Source organism: Rattus norvegicus, chromosome 15 (genome assembly GCF_021556685.1).
Source record: "Rattus norvegicus strain SHRSP/BbbUtx chromosome 15, alternate assembly SHRSP_T2T, whole genome shotgun sequence".
NCBI classification, from domain to species: Eukaryota; Metazoa; Chordata; class Mammalia; order Rodentia; family Muridae; genus Rattus; species Rattus norvegicus.
Window position 1 is genome coordinate 5,837,960 of NC_141548.1, and position 12,805 is coordinate 5,850,764.

Here is a 12,805-nt window from a genome sequence, read left to right on the forward strand (position 1 = left end):
CGAATATTTCAACAGATTAGAGTGTCCAGGAACTGTGTGTATTGATTTAAAAACCTTCAGGAGGAGGGATTATCAGAGCAGATCTCAAGAAAATTCCGAATGTTCAAATTAGTTTCCTATTGTTATAGGAAACATAAAAATGCCAATGTGGGAAAGTGAAGGTTTTATTCACCCCATAAATTACAGTTCATCATCAATGGAATACGAGATGAGAACACAAGGCAGGCTCTCGCCGCAGAGAGCCCTTGGGCAGCACCCCGCGAGCAAACTTGAGCCTCGGGACCACAGGTAAGACCAACTTGTCTGCTGCAAGAGAGCTGCCTGGTGAGATCGGGACACACAGAGGCAGAGTTCATCTAGGACCTGGCACGTCCTGTGTTTGCCGGAGGTCCCACGCCCGCGGATCCCGGCCCGAGCAGCTCTCTGCTCCCAGACCCTGTGGGAAAGAGACCTCACCGCCTGGTCAGGTGGGCACTCCTAAGGCTGCAGAGTGGAAGAGACCACCAACACTGCCCACCCCTGCCCACATCCCTGGCCCAAGAGGAAACTGTATAAGGCCTCTGGGCTCCCGTGGGGGAGGGCCCAGGAGCGGCAGGACCCCGGCCTGAGACACCGCCGGAACCTGAAGGAAACAGACCGGATAAACAGTTCTCTGCACCCAAATCCCGTGGGAGGGAGAGCTAAACCCTCAGAGAGGCAGACACGCCTGGGAAACCAGAAGAGACTGCACCCTGCATACACATCTCGGACGCCAGAGGAAAACACCAAAGGCCATCTGGAACCCTGGTGCACTGAAGCTCCCGGAAGGGGCGGCGCATATCTTCCTGGTTGCTGCCGCCACAGAGAGCCCGTGGGCAGCACCCCACGAGCGAACTTGAGCCTCGTGACCACAGGTAAGACCAACCTTTCTGCTGCAAGTGACCTGCCTGGTGAACTCAAGACACAGGCCCACAGGAACAGCTGAAGACCTGTAGAGAGGAAAAACTACACGCCTGAAAGCAGAACACTCTGTCCCCATAACTGACTGAAAGAGAGGAAAACAGGTCTACAGCACTCCTGACACACAGGCTTATAGGACAGTCTAGCCACTGTCAGAAATAGCAGAACAAAGTAACACTAGAGATAATCTGATGGCGAGAGGCAAGCACAGGAACCCAAGCAACAGAAACCAAGACTACATGGCATCATCGGAGCCCAATTCTCCTACCAAAACAAACATGGAATATCCAAACACACCAGAAAAGCAAGATCTAGTTTCAAAATCGTATTTGATCATGATGCTGGAGGACTTCAAGAAAGACATGAAGAACTCCCTTAGGGAAACACAGGAAAACATTAATAAACAAGTAGAAGCCTACAGAGAGGAATCGCAAAAATCCCTGAAAGAATTCCAGGAAAACACAATCAAACAGTTGAAGGAACTAAAAATGGAAATAGAAGCAATCAAGAAAGAACACATGGAAACAACCCTGGATATAGAAAACCAAAAGAAGAGACAAGGAGCTGTAGATACAAGCCTCACCAACAGAATACAAGAGATGGAAGAGAGAATATCAGGAGCAGAAGATTCCATAGAAATCATTGACTCAACTGTCAAAGATAATGTAAAGCGGAAAAAGCTACTGGTCCAAAACATACAGGAAATCCAGGACTCAATGAGAAGATCAAACCTAAGGTTAATAGGTATAGAAGAGATTGAAGACTCCCAGCTCAAAGGACCAGTAAATATCTTCAACAAAATCATAGAAGAAAACTTCCCTAACCTAAAAAAAGAGATACCCATAGGCATACAAGAAGCCTACAGAACTCCAAATAGATTGGACCAGAAAAGAAACACCTCCCGTCACATAATAGTCAAAACACCAAACGCACAAAATAAAGAAAGAATATTAAAAGCAGTAAGGGAAAAAGGTCAAGTAACATATAAAGGCAGACCTATCAGAATCACAGCAGATTTCTCGCCAGAAACTATGAAGGCCAGAAGATCCTGGACTGATGTCATACAGACTCTAAGAGAACACAAATGCCAGCCCAGGTTATTGTATCCTGCAAAACTCTCAATTAACATAGATGGAGAAAGCAAGATATTCCATGACAAAACCAAATTTACACAATATCTTTCTACAAATCCAGCACTACAAAGGATAATAAATGGTAAAGCCCAACATAATGAGGCAAGCTATACCCTAGAAGAAGCAAGAAACTAATCGTCTTCGCAACAAAACAAAGAGAATGAAAGCACACAAACATAACCTCACATCCAAATATGAATATAACGGGAAGCAATAATCACTATTCCTTAATATCTCTCAACATCAATGGCCTCAACTCCCCAATAAAAAGACATAGAAACTGGATACGCAACGAGGACCCTGCATTCTGCTGCCTACAGGAAACACACCTCAGAGACAAAGACAGACACTACCTCAGAGTGAAAGGCTGGAAAACAACTTTCCAAGCAAATGGTCAGAAGAAGCAAGCTGGAGTAGCCATTCTAATATCAAATGAAATCAATTTCCAACTAAAAGTCATCAAAAAAGATAAGGAAAGACACTTCATATTCATCAAAGGAAAAATCCAATAAGATGAACTCTCAATCCTAAATATCTATGCCCCAAATACAAGGGCACCTACATATGTAAAAGAAACCTTACTAAAGCTCAAAACACACATTGGACCTCACACAATAATAGTGGGAGATTTCAACACCCCACTCTCATCAATGGACAGATCATGGAAACAGAAATTAAACAGTGATGTCGACACACTAAGAGAAGTCATGAGCCAAATGGACTTAACGGATATTTATAGAACATTCTATCCTAAAGCAAAAGGATATACCTTCTTCTCAGCTCCTCATGGTACTTTCTCCAAAATTGACCATATAATTGGTCAAAAAACGAGCCTCAACAGGTACAGAAAGATAGAAATAATCCCATGCGTGCTATCGGACCACCACGGCCTAAAACTGGTCTTCAATAACAATCAAGGAAGAATGTCCACATATACTTGGAAATTGAACAATGCTCTACTCAATGATAACCTGGTCAAGGAAGAAATAAAGAAAGAAATTAAAAACTTTTTAGAATTTAATGAAAATGAAGGTACAACATACCCAAACTTATGGGACACAATGAAAGCTGTGCTAAGAGGAAAACTCATAGCGCTGAGTGCCTGCAGAAAGAAACAGGAAAGAGCATATGTCAGCAGCTTGACAGCACACCTAAAAGCTCTAGAACAAAAAGAAGCAAATACACCCAGGAGGAGTAGAAAGCAGGAAATAATCAAACTCAGAGCTGAAATCAACCAAGTGGAAACAAAAAGGACCATAGAAAGAATCAACAAAACCAAAAGTTGGTTCTTTGAGAAAATCAACAAGATAGATAAACCCTTAGCCAGACTAAAGAGAGGACACAGAGAGTGCGTCCAAATTAACAAAATCAGAAATGAAAAGGGAGACATAACAACAGATTCAGAGGAAATTCAAAAAATCATCAGATCTTACTATAAAAACCTATATTCAACAAAACTTGAAAATCTTCAGGAAATGGACAATTTCCTAGACAGATACCAGGTACCGAAGTTAAATCAGGAACAGATAAACCAGTTAAACAACCCCATAACTCCTAAGGAAATAGAAGAAGTCATTAAAGGTCTCCCAACCAAAAAGAGCCCAGGTCCAGACGGGTTTAGTGCAGAATTCTATCAAACCTTCATAGAAGACCTCATACCAATATTATCCAAACTATTCCACAAAATTGAAACAGATGGATCACTACCGAATACCTTCGACGAAGCCACAATTACTCTTATACCTAAACCACACAAAGACACAACAAAGAAAGAGAACTTCAGACCAATTTCCCTTATGAATATCGACGCAAAAATACTCAACAAAATTCTGGCAAACCGAATTCAAGAGCACATCAAAACAATCATCCACCATGACCAAGTAGGCTTCATCCCAGGCATGCAGGGATGGTTTAATATACGGAAAACCATCAACGTGATCCATTATATAAACAAACTGAAAGAACAAAACCACATGATCATTTCATTAGATGCTGAGAAAGCATTTGACAAAATTCAACACCCCTTCATGATAAAAGTCCTGGAAAGAATAGGAATTCAAGGCCCATACCTGAACATGGTAAAAGCCATATACAGCAAACCAGTTGCTAACATTAAACTAAATGGAGAGAAACTTGAAGCAATCCCACTAAAATCAGGGACTAGACAAGGCTGCCCACTCTCTCCCTACTTATTCAATATAGTTCTTGAAGTTCTAGCCAGAGCAATCAGACAACAAAAGGATGTCAAGGGGATACAGATCGGAAAAGAAGAAGTCAAAATATCACTATTTGCAGATGATATGATAGTATATTTAAGTGATCCCAAAAGTTCCACCAGAGAACTACTAAAGCTGATAAACAACTTCAGCAAAGTGGCTGGGTATAAAATTAACTCAAATAAATCAGTTGCCTTCCTCTATACAAAAGAGAAACACGCTGAGAAAGAAATTAGGGAAACGACACCCTTCATAATAGACCCAAATAATATAAAGTACCTCGGAGTGACTTTAACAAAGCAAGTAAAAGATCTGTACAATAAGAACTTCAAGACACTGAAGAAGGAAATTGAAGAAGACCTCAGAAGATGGAAAGATCTCCCATGCTCATGGATTGGCAGGATTAATATAGTAAAAATGGCCATTTTACCAAAAGCGATCTACAGATTCAATGCAATCCCCATCAAAATACCAATCCAATTCTTCAAAGAGTTAGACAGAACAATTTGCAAATTCATCTGGAATAACAAAAAACCCAGGATAGCTAAAGCTATCCTCAACAATAAAAGGACTTCAGGGGGAATCACTATCCCTGAACTCAAGCAGTATTACAGAGCAATAGTGATAAAAACTGCATGGTATTGGTACAGAGACAGACAGATAGACCAATGGAACAGAATTGAAGACCCAGAAATGAACCCACACACATATGGTCACTTGATTTTTGACAAAGGAGCCAAAACCATCCAATGGAAAAAAGATAGCATTTTCAGCAAATGGTGCTGGTTCAACTGGAGGTCAACATGTAGAAGAATGCAGATCGATCCATGCTTATCACCCTGTACAAAGCTTAAGTCCAAGTGGATCAAGGACCTCCACATCAAACCAGACACACTCAAACTAATAGAAGAAAAACTAGGGAAGCATCTGGAACACATGGGCACTGGAAAAAATTTCCTGAACAAAACACCAATGGCTTACGCTCTAAGATCAAGAATTGACAAATGGGATCTCATAAAACTGCAAAGCTTCTGTAAGGCAAAGGACACAGTGGTTAGGACAAATCGGCAACCAACAGATTGGGAAAAGATCTTTACCAATCCTACAACAGATAGAGGCCTTATATCCAAAATATACAAAGAACTCAAGAAGTTAGACCGCAGGGAAACAAATAACCCTATTAAAAAATGGGGCTCAGAGCTAAACAAAGAATTCACAGCTGAGGAATGCCGAATGGCGGAGAAACACCTAAAGAAATGTTCAACATCTTTAGTCATAAGGGAAATGCAAATCAAAACAACCCTGAGATTTCACCTCACACCAGTGAGAATGGCTAAGATCAAAAACTCAGGGGACAACAGATGCTGGCGAGGATGTGGAGAAAGAGGAACACTCCTCCATTGTTGGTGGGATTGCAAACTGGTACAACCATTCTGGAAATCAGTCTGGAGGATCCTCAGAAAAATGGACATTGAACTGCCTGAGGATCCAGCTATACCTCTCTTGGGCATATACCCAAAAGATGCCCCAACATATAAAAAAGACACGTGTTCCACTATGTTCATTGCAGCCTTATTTATAATAGCCAGAAGCTGGAAAGAACCCAGATGCCCTTCAACAGAGGAATGGATACAGAAAATGTGGTACATCTACACAATGGAATATTACTCAGCTATCAAAAACAACGACTTTATGAAATTCGTAGGCAAATGGTTGGAACTGGAAAATATCATCCTGAGTGAGCTAACCCAAACACAGAAAGACATACATGGTATGCACTCACTGATAAGTGGCTATTAGCCCAAATGCTTGAATTACCCTAAATGCCTAGAACAAATGAAACTCAAGACAGATGATCAAAATGTGAATGCTTCACTCCTTCTTTAAAAGGGGAACAAGAATACCCTTGGCAGGGAATAGAGAGGCAAAGATTAAAACAGACACAGAAGGAACACCATTCAGAGCCTGCCCCACATGTGGCCCATACATATACAGCCATCCAATTAGACAAGATGAATGCAACAAAAAAGTGCAGGCTTACAGGAGCCGGATGTAGATCGCTCCTGAGAGACACAGCCAGAATACAGCAAATACAGGGGCGAATGCCAGCAGCAAACCACTGAACTGAGAACGGGACCCCTGTTAAAGGAATCAGAGAAAGAACTCGAAGAGCTTGAAGGAGCTCGATACCCCTTATGAACAACAATGCCAATCAACCAGAGCTTCCAGGGACTAAGCCACTACCTAAAGAGTATACATGGACTGACCCTGGACTCTGACCTCATAGGTAGCAATGAATATTCTAGTAAGATCACCAGTGGAAGGGGAAGCCCTTGGTCCTGCTAAGACTGAACCCCCAGTGAACGTGAGTGTTGGGGGGAGGGCAGTAATGGGGGGAGGGTGGGGAGAGGAACACCCATAAAGAAGGGGAGGGGGAGGGATTAGGGGGATGTTTGCCTGGAAACCGGGGAAAGGGAAATGTAAATAAGAAACACTCAAGTTAATAAAAAGCTCTCTTTGTTAAAAAAAAAAAAAGAACACAAGGCAGCAGCTTGACAACAGATAGGAACTCTGATTATTCATCTGCTCAGCTACCTTTCTCTATGACCTCTCCTCCCCTTACTAGGTCTGGTACCACCCACAGTGGGCTAAGTCCCCATACATCAATTGCCATTAAGAAAATGCCAAAGCCACAGCCTGCCAGCCATTCTGATGGCGTCAATTGCTCAAGACTGCATCATTTAGACAGCTACAATTAGCCATCACAGCAAGGTATAAAAGGAAAATACAAACCTTAGCCTATTCCAGAGAAAAGTAACACTTCATGAATAGAATTTGAGGTCACAAGTGAAGTTTCATGTGAGGAAGAAATTAGAAGGAATTATGACAGAAATCGAACTTTATTTAAAATAAAAAGTGACAACAAGTCAAAGCCACAAATAAAATGTTGGTAACTTTGACCTCTTCAAACCTCTTCTGGAGGCTGCAGGGTGGACGCAGGACATGGTTGTTGGCTGGCACCACCATGGCCCATTCACTGTTTTGGTGAAGGATTTTCCATCAGAAGCCTTAGCCTTAGTACAGAGGGTAGGTCCCAAGTACTAATCATAGTCAGTCAATTGGATGACAGATCTTGTGCTCCAAAGAAATGGAAGAGTCCATTTAGTCATGATTTCAGGATGGCCCTAACTCATTTTAGAGTCATAGATATTGCAAGCATCTAGAACACCAAAAGACTCATTGTCTCACACCAGTATTCTCTGCTGTGCCCTCAGTCACCACGGTAATAATCAGTGTGAGCTCTATAGTATTATTTGTTCCAGTTTCCTGGTGGTGCTGCTTCCAAATACTGTTTCTTTGACCCAGACAGAAGCTTCAAGTAAAATAATAAATAATTTTTGTATTGAAAGCCATTGGTAGCTAGTAGTTGTAGTTAACTATGAAGACCTCAAGCAATCTTCCCTCAGTCCTCCTGTTTTAAGTTTTTTGTTTTTTGTTTTGTTTTGTTTTTTGCTTTTGCTTTTGCTTTTTTTCCATTTTGGTGATTTTTTATTTTATTTTGTTTTGTTTTGTTTTTCTATTTGTTCTATTCTTCTCAGGATGCATGGAGTGATCAAGAAGTTGTCTGAAGAAGTTCAAGTCCAAATTCAGATGTGCAGAAAGACCCCAGCATTTCTGGCAGGTCCACTGTGTTTGCTGCATTAGGGCTTTTTCCCTTTTGCCTTAAATGTTACCCATTTCCACTCTCTAGGAGCCTTTTATCAAGGCATAATTAGTAACATATGTATCATTATTATTTGAATTTCAATTATCCAATTCTAACTACTCTGTCTCCCACTTTAAACCAGAGACAGGCGTTGAGTCCCGTAGGGTGTGGTTTTGATGCTTAGATCAGGAATCTTCCTGTGAACACTGATTCTTGAGAGTTCAATAAAGATGCTGTTGGCCAACCAGCTGGGTGGCATAGGCAGGTCTTCTAGTTTTCCTCCAGGCAGGCTAGGAGACACAGGAGAGGTGAAGGGATTTAATACTTCAGAGGGAGTAAGAGCTACCAGCCATTTGAGATCTAGGGTTGAGTGGCCATTGGTGGCCTCCCAGACTGGGCTTGGTGTAGCAGGCAGGAGGCTATAAACACAATAAGTTGAGAGCAGATTTGGGCTCTGAGCTATGACTAAAGGCAACTGAGCAACTGCGCTGAGGGCAGACTTAGAGGTGCTGAGCTGTGAGTAAAAAGGAGGGCATCCTATTTGGAGGAGGCTTAGAATAACCTGGCCACTGAGCCATCTCATCAAAAGTATCTTAATGTATGTGTCTTTTATGTGCAATCCAAAGAGACCTGGGCAGGTTTGATAGCTTGGTCTGCCTAGAGCTTAAAGTGAGGCAGTAGAAACAACACTCTACAGAGTCCTATGTGAGCAATCCATGGGCATTAAGGTGCGTATCTAAAGTCACCTTGACTAAGAGTTAGAGCTGACCCAGATGTAGCTTTTGATTCTAACCATTCCTTCGTTTTGATCTTTTAGTGTGCCATTTGTTCAAGTATTTTAGTGAGGAGGAGAATATGATTCTAAAGGTTATTCTTGGTTGTTGAATTGTCTTCATCTGAGATTAACAAAACCACAAAAATAGAGGGGAAACATGTGAGGGATTTCCATTTAATGTAAATTCAAATTTACTTCTAGTCTGGATGTTTGAGGTAGGAAGTCACACCATTAACCCAGAACTTTAATCCTGATCTTCTTTTTTCTTTTTTAGTCATCTACAGATACATCATTATTAGGAATGTGTCCTTCTCACTGGAGACCAGAGAAGAGACCTACAGTTCCATGATACTTAAATGTCATAGCAAGACATCAAAACAAAATGTCAAAGTGTGAATGGAGGAAATTCTTTAGGACAGTGTTTTGCAAACAAGTTTTGATACAGATATTCTTGGTAGGAGAGCTCTGCAATTTTGCATTTCATATTTGACTTTGCTGGTACTCTGACTAGGATCAACATAAAACTTCTTGGGATTTTCTTAATCTCCTTTACGAATAGAGATGAATGAACCATCAGCTCTGTCGTCTATGTTATTATGGCTACAGTGAGGACCAAGTATGCTAAAGCTCTTCATCTGATTTTTCAAACAGCGTGCTCATACAAGTGTGAACTTCTGTGGGTTGTGGGAGGGCAAGGTTGAGAACACTGGCTGAGAGCTGTGAATGCAGAAGTGGGACGGTGCTTGCAGGAGGGAGGGAAAGGCCTGAGTGTGGCTCATGAACGAATTCACAATATCCATTGATTTAATAACCATTCAGGAAGTGGACTTCTGCAAAATGACTTCAGCTGACCAGCATGGCAAGAAACCAGAAACAGATACAATGGGGGTTTAGAAGAACTGGATGGGAGAGATGTGTCAGCACATGAAGAGTGGAAAATCAAGCCAGTGTTGTCTGTTAAGCTTCTCATCCCCATGGTTAGAGGCAAACAGCAAAGGTTTTAGCACTGAGGAAAAGAAGAAATAAAAGCCAATTTGTTGAAAATCCCCATCACCAAAAAGTAGTGACATCCTCTGTGATGCACATCATCTCTCAGGGGCACAGACCGTCGGAATGGCTGGATGATGGCTCTCGGCATGGGCTCTGACTGCACCACTTTCCTAACCGCAGAGCTCTAATCTCCTCCAGTCAGGTCATCAGCTCCCCATTGTGTGGCATGGAGATCAGATCGCTGCGTCTGCCTATGCTGTCTTTCTTTACCTATGAAGACCTGAGGAACTGTTCTCCATCCAGTGAGCTGTTGTAAATAATCTTGAATCTCATTGGTGTTGTTAGTGGCTGTGATGTTCACGAATCCATAAGACCAGGTTTGAAAGGCAGTTGACTGAGGATTTCTTGGGTCTTTCTGCAATAGGGGCAGGTGGGCTGGATGAACACGACCACCTTCCCAGACGGACACTTGCAGTTCACAAACCACTGAGCCACGCTGACAGGCTGCAGCTTTCCAGGAAGGAACATTCGGTTGAAGGTACTGGTCCCATGTCAAATGGGATTGGAAAACCAGATGTCTTTGCTTCTGTGAACCAAGACCGGAAAACCAAACTACATAAAAATCTGAGGACAAGTTGTGAGGGGTTTGTTCTTTCCTTCAATCATGTAGGTCCTAGGAAGGAGCTCAGGTGTAGGGAGTTGGCAACAATTACCTTTATCTGCTGCCATCTCACCTGCTGAATACCTCATTCATGGAACTGAAGAAACTCTGTATCCATCCTGGTATTCTGTGTATGTATCTATGTATCATTCGAGTGGATACTTTTGTCTGTTGGTTGGAAAGACCAGTCTGGTGGGCTCATGGTTGGTCTCAGTAGTCCAGTCCAGGAGCTGCTTTACAAGAACCATTCATTGATCTAGAAGAAACTCTTTTTATAGGCAGTGAGATCTACTGGAACAATATCAACCATCCTTCTCCCTTCCCAGTTCTGAACTGAATCATTCTCCACCAAAGGCCTGTGGTCTCTGCTGCAGGCTGCACCCCCCAGGCTGTCTGAAGCTTGCTCATAGCAGTGCATTTATGGGACGGCAACATGATTTCCTCACCACTTCACCCCCAGGAGAGTTTTTCAATTCTTTATTTAATCTGATGGGTCTAATCTACATCGTCACCCAGGATGAGATGGGGGAGTTCTGCTCCAACCCTTACAGGAAGAGATGCTGAGATATGATGCTGTACCCACTAATGCCCTACCTGGACGCCTGCCAGTTTAGACAATAAGCATGGCTATCCAGTATATGTGTTCCTACTGGTCTCTAGAAGGAGAGAGTGAGAAAATATGCCTTGTCCATATGAGGCCAGACAAGAATTTGTGCTTCTAGAAGACAAGGTACGAAGGACTGCGTGAAAATCCCAGTGACTGAGAAAGCAGCCTGGAGCCAGTTGTGTTATTGAGACTTCCGACAGCTTGGCCTTTACACATGTGAGACAGCAGACTCCCATGAGCAAATCCTTAGCCTGGAAGATGTAGTTATGGTAGCCCAGAAGAACAAACACAGAACTGTCCCCTCTGTCTGCCTCTTACTACTCTGATCTCCCACATCACAGGAGGCTGAATGGTCTTCCGCATACCCTGGGATGCAACTCACAAGGGACAGCGCCTGTCTTCAACAGAGCTTAATCTGAGCCTGCCCTTGGCCTGTGGTGGATGTGCAGGAAGTGAGCTGACAGGTGAAATGTAGCCTGGCTGCGTCTCAAAGTGCAGCTTGAGACTCACCCACTGTGATTGTCAACACTTCCATGTCTCCATTGGGAGGGCAGTGTCACAAGGTCCTCCTACTGTCTTCTCACTGCATTCACATGCTTCGTGTGACACAAGCTCATTCACAGTTCACAGGAGGCAGCATAGCTTCAGAGCCCTCATGTCTGGCCACAGAAGCCAAGAGAGTAATGTCACAGTTCACAGTGATAATGTAGATATGCCAGGGCATTTCCTCCAAGTTTTACTTTCAAGTGTATCCTTTTATTGCAGTTTACGCTACTCTGTCTAGAAGGCCAGGTTGCAGGAGAGCATTTGGATGACGTCACTGGGAACTGCCAGGGCCTCCTGCTAACCAGCTTTCCCTATGGTGACCAGATTCTGAGGTGCCATCTCCAGGAGGCTCTCCAGTGACACAATGGAACCCTTTCCATATCTCCTCCCTCTAAAGCTAGAGATTTCTCTTTGCTCCATTAGTAGTTACCTGCTCTGAAAGGGCAGATTGCTTCAGGGGCTTGGCATGGGGATAAAACATCACGGGACACGGGATGGAAGACATTCTTCTGCATAATAATTTTATTCCCAGATCCATTCCTGTGACATACATTCCAATTTCCTAGGTTTTCCTGGTTTCCCAAAAGTCAGTATTTCCCTCCAGACCTTTAATTTATTGGATATTGGATTTCATTTTCTTATTGTGCATTCCTTCCAAGGTGTCTTTCTTTACATATATTCATCGATGTGTACTCACAAAGTCTCTGTTTTGCATCCCTCTGTTGCAATGATCTTGGTAACATAGTGAACCCAGTTATACAGTGAATATAAAACTGTAAATGTTGTGCACCTACTTCAGATGATAAACTTTCAAATCCTTTCTCCAAAAAATAACCAGATATCAGTGAGCAAAGGACAACGTGGACGGAGATTGGTCCTCTGCAGTTCCATTAGACGTCACTTCTCTAGTGTCCACCTTCCTGAGGTCCCAGGGCCAGGCCTGAGGGTGTTAGAGTTTGGACCATGACCCTGTATTCATGCCAAACGTAAGATCCAGGAGGTTGGGCAGGGAGTGGAAGGGCTTGAGGTCAGGTGAAAGCTCAACTTTAATAGGTCCAGAAGTTCTGGAGGGAGTCTATTTGGCCTTGTCATCTGTGGCTTCTACGTTCTTGACCTAGTTGTGAGGAATCCATGTTAAAATTCCACCTAACCTCATAGCTGTAAGAGTGTAAAACATCGCCACGTAAGTTCATTGCAAATTGCTTTCATTGTCCTTTTCGTTGCCCACTACC